The sequence below is a fragment of the Schistocerca nitens genome, chromosome 6 (assembly GCF_023898315.1).
Source record: "Schistocerca nitens isolate TAMUIC-IGC-003100 chromosome 6, iqSchNite1.1, whole genome shotgun sequence".
In the NCBI taxonomy this organism is placed as follows: Eukaryota; Metazoa; Arthropoda; class Insecta; order Orthoptera; family Acrididae; genus Schistocerca; species Schistocerca nitens.
In genome coordinates this window covers 698,870,322-698,882,740 of record NC_064619.1, presented here as the reverse complement: position 1 = coordinate 698,882,740, position 12,419 = coordinate 698,870,322, and positions in this window count along the sequence as shown.

Here is a 12,419-nt window from a genome sequence, read left to right as displayed (position 1 = left end):
AACGGAAGTACTAAGGAATGACGAGGTACGTTTGAAGTTCTCTAACGCTATAGATACAGCAATAAGGAATAGCGCAGTAGGCAGTACAGTTGAAGAGGAATGGACATCTCTAAAAAGGGCCATCACAGAAGTTGGGAAGGAAAACATAGGTACAAAGAAGGTAGCTGCGAAGAAACCATGGGTAACAGAAGAAGTACTTCAGTTGATTGATGAAAGGAGGAAGTACAAACATGTTCCGGGAAAATCAGGAATACAGAAATACAAGTCGCTGAGGAATGAAATAAATAGGAAGTGCAGGGAAGCTAAGACGAAATGGCTGCAGGAAAAATGTGAAGACATCGAAAAAGATATGATTGTCGGAAGGACCGACTCAGCATACAGGAAAGTCAAAACAACCTTTGGTGACATTAAAAGCAGCGGTTGTAACATTAAGAGTGCAACGGGAATTCCACTGTTAAATGCAGAGGAGAGAGAGCAGAAAGGTGGAAAGAATACATTGAAAGCCTCTATGAGGGTGAGGATTTGTCTGATATGATAGAAGAAGAAACAAGAGTCGATTTAGAAGAGATAGGGGATCCAGTATTAGAATCGGAATTTATGAGCTTTGGAGGACTTACGGTCAAATAAGGCAGAAGGGATAGATAATATTCCATCAGAATTTCTAAAATCATTGGGGGAAGTGGCAACAAAACGACTATTCACGTTGGTGTGTAGAATATATGAGTCTGGCGACATACCATCTGACTTTCGGAAAAGCATCATCCACACAATTCCGAAGACGGCAAGAGCTGACAAGTGCGAGAATTATCGCACAATCAGCTTAACAGCTCATGCATCGAAGCTGCTTACAAGGATAATATACAGAAGAATGGAAAAGAAAATTGAGAATGCGCTAGGTGACGATCAGTTTGGCTTTAGGAAAAGTAAAGGGACGAGAGGCAATTCTGACGTTACGGCTAATAATGGAAGCAAGGCTAAAGAAAAATCAAGACACTTTCATAGGATTTGTCGACCTGGAAAAAGCGTTCGACAATATAAAATGGTGCAAGCTGTTCGAGACTTTGAAAAAAGTAGGGAAATGATAATTAAATGGACACCCTAGCTGCAAACAGGCGTTGATGTACTTCATTGGGGACATGTTGAAAATGTGTGCCCCGACCGGGACTCGAACCCGGTATCTCCTGCTTACATGGCAGACGCTCTATCCATCTTTTTTTTATTATCTTTTTTCCTTTATTAAAACAACCATATATCTACATAAGCACAAAAACAAAATATTGAAGTGCTGGAACTGATTCAACACAAATTGTATCCTACAATAGACTGAAGAACACATTTCAAAATAGTGCCATTTGTAAGCTTACAAAATAGAACATAAATAGTAAACTGACAATAGCCTCTTCAGACAGAGACATAGATCCGAAACGCAAACATATATATAATTGATTGTCTTAACTGGAATGACAGTTCTATCATTTGATTCATAACCGTCCAAACTCAAAGTCATTTGGAGCACACAAACGGATAACAAGAGATGCACAGGAACATAAATTAATGAAAATGTCATAATGAAGTTAATAACACCATTAAGAAGTCGGGAGTAGTCCTAGGAACTGGTATAACACCTTACTCGTTGTGTATTTTGTTCGCTACATAGTCTTGCATGTGATTTGTGTCCTTACCGGCATCGAGAATTACCCTACGCCTTGTTTTTCAAAAATTATGTCTAACATGTTAGCAAACATCTTCCTGAAATTTGGGTAACGTTTCATCTTCCAGCGTGCCGTTCTCATGTAAGCCTCGAAACTAATGAGATTATCTTCACTATTGTGGATGATGATATATGTCACAAACTGTCCTAACATCCACATCACGGTGTTGTTCTTGGTAGCGGGAAAATGTTTCGCGTCCGGCCAGAGCAGGATGTCGGTGCAGTGGCTGGCTGGGCTGCTGCGAGTAATCAGGCCCAGCCTCTGCTGCACCCATTTCCAGTTAATGAGATGACCGCCACAAGTGAAGCGATGGCGTAAGGTGTCGACCAGGCCACAGCGGACGCATTTATCACTGTCACTTAAACCGATTCTATGCAACCTTTCATTAGTGGGTATAACAAAAAAATGGTTCAAATGGCTCTGAGCACTATGGGACTCAACTGCTGAGGTCATTAGTCCCCTAGAACTTAGAACTAGTTAAACCTAACTAACCTAAGGACATCACAAACATCCATGCCCGAGGCAGGATTCGAACCAGCAACCGCAGCGGTCTTGCGGTTCCAGACTGCAGCGCCTTTAACCGCACGGCCACTTCGGCCGGCAGTGGGTATAACATCGTTTACCACTTTATACCATGTGGACGCCACTTCAGCAGTGTGGACGGTTAAACTTATGTTGTCCCAAACTGCCTTCCAATGAACACTCGGGTATTTAAGTTCAATGGGATTCCGGACTATTGGAGATGTCCATCTTTTTAATAACAGGTGCGTCGTCGGTAAATCCTGCGTGCAATAATGTCCATCAATATAGCTTACTTCAAGAAAAAACTGCTTGACATGTCGTAGTTTGTAATGTAATTTACCTACATCAATGGGTGGATGCGTATCGGTGGGCTGTAAGGTTCGGAAGAGCCAACTGGTTACGCTGAGAGGTTCCTTGTCCAACAAATGGGTGATTCGTTTAATATATAACGCAGTACACTTTCGGTTAATGTCGGGCATGTTTAGTCCGCCGGCCTGTCTGGAAGACGTCAGTGTGGTGTATTTCACTTTGAACAGATGCCCTTGCCAGATAAATCTATTAGAGAGTTTCATCACGTGTTTGGCCTGCATCTTGGGGACTGGAAATAGTTGGGCCATATAGTACGCTTTACTGAATATATAACCGCTGAGGAGTCGTATGCGTTGGAGAATGTTAACGGACCGCCAATTGTTTTCATAGATGGCACCTTGCATTTTATTGGTGACCTGCTTCCAATTTTTTGCATTCATTTTTAGCGGGCATTTGTCGATAATCATCCCCAGAGTGGTGTGGTTTTCGATACGCTTCGCCCAAGGTATAATAACTGCGTCGAATCCTCGAATGTTGACAAAGGTGCATTTACCGGCGTTGATTTTAGCACCGGAAGCACGACAGTACTCGTCTACCGCGGTCTTGAGGGTTGATACGTCTCCGTCGTTGCGCAATAACACTCCGACGTCGTCGGCGTAAGCACGAACCACGAAGGACGTCCCGGCGATCAAAAGGCCTGCAAGTTTGTCATGAATAGAGCGTAAGAGCGGCTCGAGCGATAAAACAAATAACATCATGGAGAGAGGGCTCCCCTGCGGCACTCCTCTTTGGACCTCGATGGGTTGAGTAAGCTGTCCATTTACGCTGATTCTGGTTGTAATGCCCGTGACGAAATGTTGCACGACATTTATAACCCGTTGCTCAAAACCACATCGCTGCAGTAGCTGTAGGAGGTACTCGTGGCGGACGCGATCAAAAGCCTTGCAAAAGTCGATAAACAGCAATGCGAGATTCACGTTAGTGACTGACGCTATGGCTATTACATCTCTATATTCCGAAAGGGGCGTCATAATAGTGCGGCCAGGGATGCATGATTGATGGTTGTGAATCACTTGCTTCATTAACGGGGACAATCTGCTGTTGAGTGCTCTGGCGAAGGTTTTATAATCAAAATTGAGTAAAGTAATAGGTCGGAAGTTATCTAAGGTTTTTCGGTGTTTGCTTTTTGGTATCAATACAATTCGGCCTTCCTTCATTTCGGCCGGCAATTCACTCCCTCGCATCACTTCATTGAGAACATCTGTAAATGCGTGTCCGATTATGGGCCAGAAGCGCACATAAAATTCCCGTGGCAAACCATCAGGGCCAGGGGATTTATTTGATGGCGAGCCAGAAATCAGTTCAAGGACTTCGTCTGGAGCAAAATCGTGTACGACCGCCAAGTTGTCCGCTGGCGTGACTACGGTGGGCAGAGCACGCACGATATCGCCGCCGTCATCACCATATGTATCGCATTGCGAGTACAGATCCGTGAAGTACCGGTAAACTGCAGTAAGAATATCACTCTGTCGGACCAAACGGAGTCCATCATCTGTGTCCAGCTCCCCGATAAAAGCTCGCTTGCGATGGGCACGAAGTTTTATGACGTGATACAGCGATGCAAGTTCGTCCTCATGAAGTGTTTTTGCTTTAGATCTGATCTTCAGTCCTTCAAGCTGCGTTCGCTTTATGCCTATAAGCTTCGCCTTTATTTGTTTGATGGTCGTCAGCTGTGTGTTGGTTGGTGTCGTAGTCGCATACAACTCTCGCAGAACTGTTTGGTAAAATCAATCGTGCGTTTGACATCTTGCGCCCGTTGCCAACTGTAGTTTCTTAAAGATAATCGCATTTTCCGTTTGACCACAGCATTCCACCAGGCTATCTTGCTCGGATATCTGCAGCATTGCTTGAGACAATCCGTCCATGTCGTGGAGATGACATTTTGTAGCAAGGCATCGGCGAGAATAGAAACATTTAGACTCCACGGAATCCTATGCCATTTAGTATGCTGTTTGTCCAGATTTATTGTGACACATAGGGCGCAGTGGTCGGAGAAGCTAGCCGGAATGACATCGGCGTCCAGAACATGTTGGCAAATGTTATCAGAGATGTACAAACGATCTAGACGGCTACATGCGGTGGTGGTCAGGTACGTGTACTTTACCAGGGTAGGAAATTTTAGTTCCCACGCATCCTTCAGCTGCAGGTGACGCACCAGATCATGTAGTTCCCTACAGTAATTAAAGTTTGGCGATTGGTCTTTCCTGTGGATCACACAGTTGAAATCACCACTAATTATCAACTGGGTTGGGTTGCGGCGTAGCAAGTATATGATGTCTTGTTTAAAGAAGTTAGCTCTTTCTCATTTTAAGGTCGTTCCAGATGGAGCATAGATATTGACGAGGGTGACGTCAAAAATTTGGCAAGCTATGCCTCTACCGGAGTCCAACATTTCGATATTGCTCACTGGGATTCCGTCTCGTGATAGAATGGCCGTACCTGTACCCCCGTCCGCCACGGTGTTTACGATTGTTGCAAATCCTGATACATGAAAACTTAAGATAGACACTTCCTGTAACAGAACTATATCAGCTTCGGACTCATAGATAAACTGCCGTAGCATTGCTAATTTTAAATCTGTCCTAACTCTATTAATGTTCAGGGACAAAAACTTATAAGCTTGACTCATGATCGTCCGAAACTTGTGGGTGATGGGAAGCGTAGGAAGCCCAGTCCATCTCACCGTCGGACTTCGAACCTACATCCGCAGGTTTTGTGCCAGTTTTTGCGCTGACTTTACTTTTTGAGTTACTTCCAGCCACGGAGTCCTTTGGTTTAACCTTATTTTGCCGTCGCAAAGGCGTCCGAAGTGTCATTGAAGACGGCGGAGTCGGCGAGTCATGGCTGTAAGCAGTATGTGAAAGTCCTTGCTTCGGAACGGGTGACGGCAAGTCCGAAGACTGGGACTCAACTGCTGAGGTCATTAGTCCCCTAGAACTTAGAACTAGTTAAACCTAACTAACCTAAGGACATCACACACATCCATGTCCGAGGCAGGATTCGAACCTGCGACCGTAGCGGTCTCGCGGCTCCAGACTGCAGCGCCAGAACCGCGCGGCCACTTCGGCCGGCGGAGAAGGGACAGGATGATAGGACATCTGCTAAGACATAAGGGAATGACTTCCATGGTACTAGAGGGAGCTGTAGAGGGCAAAAACTGTAGAGGAAGACAGAGATTGGAATAAGTCAAGCAAATAATTGAGGACGTAGGTTGCAAGTGCTACTCTGAGATGAAGAGGTTAGCACAGGAAAGGAATTCGTGGCGGGCCTCATCAAATCAGTCAGTAGACTGATGACAAAAAAAATAATACTAGAACTGACATGTGACTAATTTTCACGCAATTTGGGTGCATAGATCCTGAGAAATCAGTACCCACAACAACCACCTCTGGCCGTAATAACGGCCTTCGTATGCCTGGGCATTGAGTCAAACAGAGCTTGGATGGCGTGTACAGGTAAAGCTGCCCCTGCAGCTTCAACACGATACCACAGTTCATCAAGAGTAGTGACTGGCATATTGTGACGAGCCAGTTGCTCGGCCACCATTGACCAGACGTTTTCAATTTGTGAGAGATTTGGAGAATGTGCTGGCCAGGGCAGCAGCTGAACATTTTCTGTATCCAGAAAGGCCCGTACAAGACCTGCAACATGCGGTCGTGCATTATCCTTCTGAAATGTAGGGTTTCGCAGGAATCGAAAGAAGGGTAGAGCCACGGGTCGTAACACATGTGAAATGTCCACTGTTCAAATTGCCGTCAATGCGAACAAGAGGTGTCAGAGACGTGTAACCAATGGCACCCCATACCATCACGCCGTGTGATACGCCAGTATGGCAATGATGAATACACGTTTCCAATATGCGTTCATCGCGATGTCGCCAAACACGGATGCGACCATCATGATGCTGTAAACAGAACCTGAATTCATCCGAAAAAATGACGTTTTGCCATTCGTGCACCGAGGTTCGTCGTTGAGTACACCATCGCAGGGGCTCCTGTCTGTGATGCAGCGTCAAGGGTAACAGCCATGATCTCCGAGTTGATAGTCCATGCTGCTGCAAACGTCGTCGAACTGTTCGTGCAGATGGTTGTTGTCTTGCAAACGTCCCCATCTGTTGACTCAGGGATCGAGACGTGGCTGCACGATCCGTTACAGCCATGCGGGTAAGATGCCTGCCATCTCGACTGCTAGTGATACGAGGCCGTTGGGATCCAGCACGGCGTCCCGTATTACTCTCCTGAACCCACCGATTCCATATTCTGCTAACAGTCATTTGATCTCGACCAACGCGAGCAGTAATGTCGCTATAAGATAAACCGCAATCGCGATAGGCTATAATCCGACCTTTATCAAACTCGAAAACGTCATGGTACGTATTTCTCCTCCTTACACGAGGCATCACAACTACGTTTCACCAGGCAACGCCGGTCAACTGCAGTTTGTGTATGTGAAATCGGTTGGAAACTTTCTTCATGTCAGCACGTTGTAGGTGTCGCCACCGGCGCCAACCTTATGTGAATGCTCTGAAAAGCTAATCATTTGCATATCACAGCATCTTCTCCTGTGGGTTAAATTTCGCGTCTGTAGCACGTCATCTTCATGGTGTAGCAATTTTAATGGCCAGTAGTGTATTTCTGTAGTGAATACTAACTCATGTATGAGGTGGTCTAAGGACTGGCGACAGTGGACAGTGGATGCCTGGAAATGAGTGGTTTGCTATGACCTCCCATAATACGTAGTGCTAACAGTGAAGTACGAAGAGGTGGTGTTTTGTGGTATGCGGGAGTTTTTCATAGGGTGTGATTCCCTTGATGTGCTTAAGAAAACTTTAAATACAGGAGGACAGCTTTGCACGCACTGCCTCTTTCTTGTCAACTGTCTGGTCTAATTTCGCCCACAGAAGCATGGTCTTTCCCCGAATGTGTCTGACCAAAAAGCAGTTCTGGTAGCTGGTTTCTGAGGTTTTTATTAATACTGCCTATTGAATTCTTGTTGTCATACTTTTTTATTTGTAACTAAGATAACGAAATATTTTAAAAAGCTCTTCCTCTGTTTCATCCCCTTATGGGTTGAGTTTTCATAAACGCTGATACAAGCGGATTTTTTTAGATGTATCTTTTAAATACTTCACTAGTTCTTTAATAATGATTTATTTTTAAAAAAAACTTTCACTACAATTTCGCCCCCTTGAGGGCTGAATTTTCAAAACTGCTGGAACACATTTTTTTAAGTTTCTGACAGGTAAACCAAATGGCAATTTTCGTAGTTGTACCTTAAAAATTGTCTTAATAGCGACATATTTTCAAAAACCTTTCATCCCCTGTTTCATTCCCTTTGGGATGGGATTTCAAAAATACCTCCTCAAACAGTGTGTACAGCATGAGGTCAGCACCGTCTCCAAATTCCAGGTTTCTGTCCCTTTGTTTGGGCTTCCTTTTATAGATAGAGACATGAAGGAATTATTCAGCATTGTGTACCGTACACGGCAGAGGAACAATTCGGAGATGGTGACTGACTATATAAGCATTACAACGCACGCTGTCATAAAGCTGAGTCCCTGAGGTTTGATGACGATAACATGCCTGAAATGTACCAGGCTAGCCAGAATTCCGACCTGAAGCCAATGAGATATCTTTGGGCTGAGTTAATATGTCGACTTCACCCTGGACCCAGCTTTCAACATCATTAGCGTTCTGGTTTCGGCTCTTTAGGAAGAAAGGCCTGTCATTTCTCAACGGACATTCAGACACCTCTTTGAAGTGTACTCAACGTAAAGTCGAAGAGTGGCCACACCTCATATTAACGTCGACTTTTGATCAGATAGTGTATACAGTCGCGACACTCACTGATGTGAAAGTTTTTACAGTTTGACAGTTCCAGACACACAAGCGCTCCTAACGGCAAGAACACTCTCAACGAGACATGTGTCATAAGATTAATAATTGTCGAGTTCTTTTTTCTTAAATTATGAAGTAGTTATTGTAATATTACTTCCGAAGCATTAGTAAAGTATTAACAGACCTGAATAATCCTAAAATAAACGTAAACAGAGCTATAGTTTATAAATAATATCACCAAGCTGAAGTGTCGTCACAAAGAAATACTCTCAAAATTGCAGTTATTTGCAATTTATCCTTCTGAAAGCCAGAGAACAGAAACATATTCACGTATAAGTAGCAAATATTTCTGTTTCTGTCTGCTGTTGTGATTGTCATTTTGTTTCACAAGCCAAAATTTTGTACTAAGTTGTTCACTGTTGCATTTCAATCGACTGTCCAATTCAGGAATGTTTTTTAATACAATCACTTTTTGTTCAAATGAATGCTTCGTCAAAAAATTCTAACGTTTGTAGCTTTAATGTAGCAACAATAGAGGAATTGATTTCTTTTGAACTGGGAAAGAGTTTAATTGTTATTGTAGTTTTATTAGCACGTCTGTCTGGTAGTTTTCTCTTCAGTTAACAGTTACAGTGGCTTATCTGGTACGTTGAATAATGCAGGTGCTGCATTCCACACAAATTTTCTATTGTATGCGTCCATAAACCGGTAGGGAACAGCTCTTCACGTTATTGTCTAGATATACGAAACATCATACTTCAGTAAAAATATCTGTAAGTTACAGCAGGATCATAACTAAACAATACTGTAACGTGCTGTTTAATACCTCTTCTGATCCTTAGAAAACACAGAATGGCGACTTTGATGTATTCTTTTTTTTATTGCTCATATTTATTGTGCTACATACGCCTCCTTTTGTACCAAGCATATTACAATTCAATACAAACTATTCCCAACGGTATGGGTTTCTGGTGCCTGGCGCGTTACTGTCGGAGTGTGACAAAAATAAGCAGGACATAGCGACTGTACGAATTGGGTTGTTGTCATAACTTGGCATACATGGATTTATCCTTTACTATTATTATTTCGGAAGATTTTAAATGAAATCTCAGCACAAAAGATGGCGATGATAATATTTTCGCCAAGTAAGCATTTCTTTTCCATTGCTGATTATCGGTCGGCGCACATTCTGTACCATTCCTGTTGTCCTTTCATTTGATAAAGAAATATACTTCACAAAAAATCACTCTATGCGTTTAAAAACATGTTCATTCTTCTCTTGAAATTCAGTAATTAAACATATAGACATATACAGGGTGTCCCATTTATCTTGACCACCCTAAATAACTGTTTGTCCAGTTGCAAATTATAAAATGTTTCAAGCAAATGTTCTTTAGCCCTGAGGGCGACTTCAATCTGCATGTTTGCCTTCGTTGTAGCTTTGTTTTTTGCAAAGATATGAACAGTAGTGTGACTGTTTTAAATCGTACCCTGTATTTCTTATTCGGTCATTCATTTCCTCTCATAAGGACCTTTTCAAAAATATATCACAGTGCACCATTCACTGAAGCACAACGATATTAAATACACAACACAACATTGACGTTGACGCTCCCAGCGCTTAGTGCAGGTAATGGAACATATCCACGTGCTGACAGAGGACAAATGCAAACATAAGTAGACTGCACACCCGTCATTCCGTCAACCGTCGCCAGTTGCAAGTTGTGTGAGTAGTATTACACCAACGAAGAGAAGGTAGAAATGCTACTCATCTATGGAGAATGTAAGTTAGCAGAACTCTAATTGCAGTACTGTTATCTTATGTACAGATACATTTAGTAGAATAGTTTAGTCCTTTTAAATACTGTTGTGTAGAGTAGGCATACAATAAAGGCTGTCTTTACGACAAACTGAATCGACATAACGTTTCTTTTATTGTTGTTGTTGAAGGTAGGCGAATTCTACGCAGGCAGCGGAAATGTACAGAGAGCGATATCCTGACAAAAAACGGATGTTTTCTCGTCATGTTGCGACGCTTCAGGAAACAGGACGTTTCAGCCAACGACAACGCAATCGTCGTCGCACTCGCACAGACGAGGCTGCCGAAGTTACTGTTCTCGCTTCCGTTGCTATGAATCCACATGTGAGCACACGACAGCTTGACCACGAGATTGGCATTCCTAAAACCAATGTACATCGTATTCTTACACGTCACCGGTTTCATCCTTACCATGTACACCTACATCAAGAATTGCATGGGAATGATTTCCAGAAACGTGTACAGTTCTGTCAACGGGCACAGCAGCAAATTCTCGCCAACCCGAACTTCTTCTTCAATCTTCTATTTACCAATGAATGTTCCTTCTCAAACAAAGGACAGGTAAATACAAGGAACATGCATTATTGGTCCAACGACAACCCAGGATGGCTTAGACAGGTGGAACATCAGCATCAGTGGAGAGTTAACGTCTGGTGTGGAATACTTGGCACCACACTTATTAGCCCTTGTTTTATCAATGGTAATCTAAACGGCACAGCGCCGGTGGCGACACCTACAACGTGCTGACATGAGGAAAGTTTCCAACCGATTTCTGATACACAAACAGCAGTTGACCGGCGTTGCCTGGTGAAACGTTGTTGTGATGTCTCTTGTGAGGAGGAGGAATGCGTACCATCACGTTCCCGACTTTCATAAAGGTCGTATTGTAGCCTATACGATTGCGGTATATCGTATCGAGACATTGGTGCTCGCGTTAGTCGAGATCCAATGACTGTTAGCAGAATGGGGAATCGGTGGCTTCAGGATGGTAATACGGGACGCCGTGCTGGATCCCAACTGCCTCGTATCACTAGCAGTCGAGATGGCAGGCATTTTATCCGCATATCTGTAACGGATCGTGCAGCCACGTCTCGATCCCTGAGTCAACAGATGGGGACGTTTGCAAGACAAGAACCATCTGCACGAACAGTTCGACGACGTTTGCAGCAGCATGGACTATCATCTCGGAGACCATGGCTGCGGTTGCCCTTGACCCTGCATCACAGACAGGAGCACCTGCGATGGTGTACTCAACGACGAATCTGGGTGCACGAATGACAAAACGTCATTTTGTCGGATAAATCCAAGTTCTGTTTACAGCATCGTGAAGGTCGCATCCGTGTTTGGCGACATCGCGGTGAATGCACATTGGAAGTGTGGTTCAAATGGTTCAAATGGCTCTGAGCACTATGGGACTTCATCTATGGTCATCAGTCCCCTAGAACTTAGAACTACTTAAACCTAACTAACCTAGGGACATCACACAACACCCAGCCATCACGAGGCAAAGAAAATCCCTGACCCCGCCGGGAATCGAACCCGGGAGCGGGAAGCGAGAACGCTACCGCACGACCACGAGATGCGGGCCATTGGAAGTGTGTATTCGTCGGCGTGATGGTATGGGGTTCCACTGGTTACACGTCTCGGTCACCTTTTGTTCACATTGACGGCACTTTGAACAGTGGACGTTACATTTCAGATGTGTTACGACTCGTGGCTCTACCCTTCATTCGATCCCTGCGAACGTTAAATTTCAGCAGGATAATGCACGACCGCATGTTGCAGGTCTTGTACGGGTCTTTCTGGATACAGAAAATGTTCGACTGCTGCCCTGGCGAGCACATTCTCACCAGCTGAAAACGTCTGGTCACTGGTGGCCGAGCAACTGGCTCGTGACAATACGCCAGTCACTACTCTTGATGAACTGTGGTATCGTTTGAAGCTGCATGGGCAGCTGTACCTGTACACGCCATCGAAGCTCCGTTTGACTCAATGCCCAGGAATACCAAGGCCGTTATTATGGCCAGAGATGGTTGTTCTCGGTACTGATTTCCCAGAAATCTGCACCTCAGTACCCGTGGTCTAGGGGTAGCGTCTTTGATTCATAATCAAAACGTCTTTGGTCCCCGGTTCGATCCCCGCCACTGCCTAAATTTTGAT